The sequence below is a fragment of the Bison bison genome, unplaced genomic scaffold, assembly GCF_000754665.1.
Source record: "Bison bison bison isolate TAMUID 2011002044 unplaced genomic scaffold, Bison_UMD1.0 scf7180017864063, whole genome shotgun sequence".
Lineage (NCBI taxonomy): Eukaryota > Metazoa > Chordata > Mammalia > Artiodactyla > Bovidae > Bison > Bison bison.
This window is the reverse complement of record NW_011494635.1, coordinates 5,691,049-5,697,002: the sequence shown is the minus strand read 5'-3', so window position 1 is coordinate 5,697,002 and position 5,954 is coordinate 5,691,049. Positions and strand designations below refer to the sequence as shown.

The window sequence follows — 5,954 nt, the reverse complement described above, 5'->3', positions numbered from 1 at the left end:
CACCCAGGACTGATCTCCTTTAGGATGGACTGACTGGATCTCCTTGCAGTCCAAGGGACTCTCAAGAGTCTTCTCCAACACCACAGTTCAAAAGCATCAATTCTTCGGTGCTTATCTTTCCTTATAGTCCAACTCACATCCACACATGACTACTGGAAAAACCATTGACTAGACAGACCTTTGTTGACAAAGTAATGTCTCTGCTTTTTAATATGCTGTCTAGGTTGGTCATAACTTTCCTTCCAAGGAGTAAGCGTTTTTTAATTTCATGGCTGCAATCACCATCTGCAGTGATTTTGGAGCCCAGAAAAATAAAGTCAGCCACTGTTTGCCCATCTATTTGCCATGATGTGATGGGACCGGATGCCATGATATTAGTTCTCTGAATGTTGAGCTTTAAGCTTACTTTTTCACTCTCCTCTTTCACTTTCATCAACAGGCTCTTTAGTTCTTCGCTTTCTGCCATAATGGTGGTGTCATCTGCATATCTGAGATTATTGCTATTTCTCCCAGCAATCTTGATTCCAGCTTGTGCTTGCTCCAGCCCAGCGTTTCTCATGATGTACTCTGCTAATGGGTTCGTTTTGTGCTTTTTAAAGTATACATCAAAAAAGTTGATTTAAACATTTGAAAAAATAAATAATGACTGTATAAACTTTGGTCAATTGTTTATAACTCTTTTCTCAGTAATATAGTTACATTATTTCTTAATATTATCACAGGCTTTTTGGTGGAGTAGCAGGAGACAGGGATATGGAATTGTATATGGATATACAGAGTTTAAAATTGTTAGGTTTATAGAGCAAAAATTTTTCATGGACTGTAACCACAAGAATAGGTTATAAGAAAAGATGTTGAGAATAACATGCATTGACATTAGCAAACCCACTAAGAATATACATTTTTTTTAATTTTTTTTATTTTACAATATTGTATTGGTTTTGCCATACATCAACATACATCCGCCATGGGTGTACATGTGTTCCCCATCCTGAACGCCCCCCCACCTCCCTCCCCATACCATCCCTCTGGGTCATCCCAGTGCACCAGCCCCAAGCTTCCTGTATCCTGCATCGAACCTGGACTGGCGATTCGTTTCTTATATGATATTATACATGTTTTAATGCCATTCTCCCAAATCATCCCCCCTCCCTCTCCCACAGAATATATACTTTTAAACTTTTAATCTTGGTATTTTTCTATTAGTCTGCATATTTTGGGGTGATTCCCAGGTAGCACTAGTGTTAAAGAACCTGCCTGCCAATGCAGGGGATGTGAGAAACACGAGTTCAATCCCTGGGTTGGGAAGGTCACCTGGAGGAGGGCATGGCAACCCACTCCAGTATTCTTGCCAGGGGAATCCTGATGGACAGAGGAGCCTGGAAGGCTACAGTCCATAGGGTCACAAAGAGCTGGACACGACTGCAGTGACTTAGCACGCATGCATTTGTAAGTGCCAGAGTTTTGGAAAGCTTGTTTCTAGATCTTCATAAAGTTTTCAGTCAGACTGCCCTTGGCACACAGCCTTGGTGTCTGCATTAGAATGTCATAAAATTTCTGTGCACAACCTCTACCAGCAGAGCCATCAGCTAATTGCCACTTCAATCAGCCACCTGTCCCCCGGAAGCTGAGCTGGCACAAATTTGCCACAAATGGATGCTGGCAAATAAAACATGAAATTGTCCAAAGAGGCACAACAAGCAGGAGACATGTCCCTAGACCCAAATCCTGTGGGTTTCATCAAAGCATAACGTAGAATCATGAAATGGCAGTAACTGTAAGATTAGCTCTGAAATCTAAGTACAATCCATTGTCTGTCAAGTCATCACATGATTTAAAAGGTAACTCATACTATTGTTAAATAAAGACCAACAAAGTAAAGTCAGCAGATTGAAACTCAAATAACAAATTTAAAACAAAATTTCTTAGAAATGTATTTGTCTACATTTCATGGATAAATAAAATGCAATATGCATGGGATTGTGAGGGAAAAAAGAGTCCATCCTATGAGCATTTAATATATACTCAGAATGTAGAATCTTATGGCCTTGATTCCAATGTGGTATTATAGCATCTCTGTTAATGCTGCCTGTAACAAACAACTTTGTTACCTTGTATGAAGTATTCAGAGGGTAGAATAAGGTTTATCCTGCTGGCAGGAAAAAACCCCTTAGGTTTCACAGCCACCTCTAATCACAACTCAGAATCTTAGTGTTATCCTGTAGGCACCATGGCTTGAATGGTCAATTCTCTTTCCTGCTCTCATCAGCTCAAACCTCAGCATTCCAAAAGAGGACTTCACAGAATGTAATGTCCTGAATGAGACAGTCTGCCGATATTTTTGTGTGTGCTAAATTGCTTTGATCATGTCCTACTCTTTGTGACCTCATGGACTGTAGCCCACCAGGCTCCTCTCTCCACGGGATTCTTCGGGCAAGATTACTGAAGTGGGTTGCCATGCCCTCCTCCAGGGCTGCCTATGTTTTAGGGGCCTCTTAATGGCTTTGTAAAGGGTAAATCTGACTCTGAACTATCTTTGCCTGATGCGGTAAAAAAATCTTCAAATTTCCACCAGTGAAAGTCACAAGACTCAAAAGTCAATTATTTTGAATAGCTGGATTTTTCACTTGTATTTATTTCAATTAGTTTTATTTAAAATGTGCCAAATATAATGTTTCTCACAGTAAAATGGACAACGAGTAACATTCTTTTAATTTAATTTTGACAAGTAAGCATTAGAACTTCTGAGTTTTCCCCCTCAGGAACCGGAGAATTATGGGACCCTTTGTGCAGTGTAACCTTACATAGAGCGCCCACGGGCTTCCCAGGGGCCTCAGTGATAAAGAATTCACCTGCCATGCAGGAGGGGTAGGAGACATGGGTTTAATCTTTGGGTCAGAAAGATCCCTGGAGGAGGGCATGGCAACCCACTACAGTATTCTTGCCTGGAGAATCCCATGGATAGAGGAACTTGGTGGGCTACAGTCCATGGGGTCCCAAAGAGTTGAGCACGACTGAAGCAACTGAGCACCCATGCACACTGCACAGTATCTCTCATACGCTGCATATTCTTTAGCTGCTTTATGTAGAAATGGGACTAAAAGCACCTATGTGACTGGATGTCAAGAGACTTAAAAATTCAATTTCTTAATGCCTTACTCTTCTTAGTTGAAAGATGTATATTGGGAATCAGTTTAAATGAAGTCTTTCTAGAATAGCATCATATGAAAAAACAAACAAACAAAAAAAGAGCTTCCTTGCTATTAAAGAATATTAATAGATGGCTTATTATTTTAACCAGTCACTGTTCTGAATGGCATTACCTTTAATGCCTCTTTAGCCCTCAAACCCTCCCTCTGAGGTAGACATTAACTCTGTCCCATTTTAAAGACTTCCCTGGTGGCTTAGATGGTAAAGTGTCTGCCTACAATGTGGGAGACCTGGGTTTGATCCCTGGGTCAGGAAGGTCCTCTGGAGGAGAGCACGGCAACCCACACCAATGTTCTCGCCTGGAAAAATCCCACGGATTGAGGAGCCTGGTAGGCTACAGTCCATGGGGTCACAAAGAGTCAGACATGACTGAGTGGCTTCCCTTTCTTTCACTTTCATTTTAAAGAACACATGAGGGACGAAGAGAAAAGATGGGCCTGAAGCCACTGTGCTGCTTGGAGGCAGGCCCACAGACTCCATGTCCTCACCTGGATGCTGGCGGGACATCCGAGATAAGGACAGTATCCTTCTCGACAGTTCACCATTCTGCTGGGTCTCCTTTTGTACTAGTCTGAGCATCGTGGCTTTCCAGATAGGGTCGTGCCATGGATTCTGAAAGATCAATGCATTTCAGAGAATCTGATGCCCCATGGCAATGTAGTCCCTGGGGAGAGAGATGCCCAGAGCTGGCCTGCACAGTCATGCAGTCGGCAGGGCAAAAGTGAGAAATGACCACATTGGGCACAGGGGATACACCCTTGTCCGAGGTCCAGGCTTCCTGTGTACACAGAGGACAGAGCAAACCTCCTTTTAGTCCATCCAAAGCAGCACTAGCTGAGAGACTCAGTTTCACCAGTTAGAGGAGATGAAGAACCAAGTGGACTCAGCTGGAAGCAGGGCCAGTGATTGCAGATTGTGTAGACAGCACAATCCTGGCGCTCCCGAGGCAGTTTCACAGGCAAAGAATTTACCACAGGAGCAGTGGGAATGTGTCTGCAAGGGCAACATTTACTATTTCGGTGCATGAGCACAAAGCACATCAACTTCAGGAACTGTCTCTGCTAACAAAGCAGAGTCCAGAAATGGGGTGATTATCTGTACAATCAAGCTGAAAAAGTATACCTTCGACTCACAGATGGGGGTATTTTAAGCCCCCTTTTTTGCTTTAGTAGTATGTTCAATTGCTTTGCTAACTTATTTCACCTCTCTGCAGAGAAAGCATTAAGAAGTTATTTGCTTATGTGCGTGTGTGTGTATGTGTGTGTGCGTGCACACACACATGTGCACATCACAGCTTCTTTATTCTTTCATCCCTTAAGTTGCTTCCATATCTTGGCTATTGTGAATAATGTTGCAGTGAACACTGGGGTGCATGTCTCCTTTCGAATTAGTGTTTTGGGTTTATAAAAAATATATCTCTTAGGAAATGGAAGGAATACTGATGGATGTGCATTTCTTGCTACCAGAAGTGTTTAAACAGTGACTATAAGAGCTCCAGCAAAGAGAAGTAAACATCTGCTTGAAGGGGCAGAAAACTGCTTCTCTTTTCAAACTTTATATTTGCAGGTATTTCTTTGTCCTCTCCATTAGTAAGCAGAACACAGTGTATTTTGAGAGAATGCTGTTTATGGATAAAATATTAAAATAACTACTTTTCCCCCTGTATAAATGAAAAGTTATTCATGCCTTTTTAATTGCACACAACTACTAAGAATTTATGCAACATTGCTGTTTATTGTTGAAGATAAATTTTTCAGTTAGAATGCCTTCTTTATGATCACTTTTCTTCTTGGCCAGATCCCAGATTTGTTAGATGATCCCCTTTCCTGTTTATAATACTAATTGCCAGCCACTAAGATCCTGGCTGTGGTGAGGTAAATTACTATTCAACTACTCATCCATTTCCCCTGTGAAGTATAATATTTACTATTTTCATTATGCAGGTAGAAATTTACTTTTAAGGCTATAATCATTTATTTGCTTTGATCCACTTCTTAATAGGCATTGATAGCCTCATTCTTTTTCCCCAAAAATGTATTGTATCTATTTAGAACTACTACTCAATATCTCCCAGAATCTCAGTTCTACAGTTTCTCTCTTATTCTGCAAAAGATCAACTCTTTCTTTCCTGTATGATGATTTCAATCCAGCAATTAATTTCATACCATTGTTTTCTTTGCTTACATATGCCCACAGTTGTATAAAATTAAGAAATAGGAAAGAGAATTTCCTACAAAACTGTTAAGCTAAAATAAGAAGTAACAATCTAGTCCTTACCCAGAAATCAGCAACGAAAGGGTCACACTTCTTCCTTGTCACAACCTCGGAGACTGGAGAGTACTCCTCCCAGGTAATTGCATGTCTCCGATCAAGTCTTCCCTTTAAACTGATGCTTTATAGATGACTACCAAACTCTTCCCCGGACATCACAAATCTAAATTAACCTGAAACATAACACAGGTTTCAGGAGTTATATCATGACTGTGGAAGAGAATTTGAAAGTACCTCTATTTCAGGAAGCCTTATCTTAATTATTTTTCTTATCAGTGTAAGCATAACATTTTCAAACAATGAGCAAGAAGCCTAAAACTTAAACATATACCAGACAGCTGCTTCTATCCATCTATTTCCCCCCACAAAATTCTAGACACTCCCCCACATCGTGCCCCCGCCCCAGGTCAGAAAGATTTCTCTAACTAGGGTTTTGCTCTCCTATAATGCCATTTACTAATTCTACCACGATA

The 5,954-nt window shown here is 40.9% G+C and overlaps 1 long non-coding RNA gene across 1 annotated transcript in view; it reads right to left on the bottom strand.

Annotated features, from left to right (window-relative positions):
* Window positions 1-5,629, bottom strand: part of LOC104986003 — a 12,397-nt gene extending 6,768 nt beyond the window's left edge. Inside the window, exons 1-2 of the long non-coding RNA XR_824983.1 lie at window positions 5,488-5,629; window positions 3,699-3,822 (exon numbers count right to left, since the gene is read on the bottom strand). This is a non-coding gene — a long non-coding RNA (uncharacterized LOC104986003). The remainder of the gene's footprint in view (window positions 1-3,698; window positions 3,823-5,487) is intronic.
* Window positions 5,630-5,954: the final 325 nt, after the last annotated feature.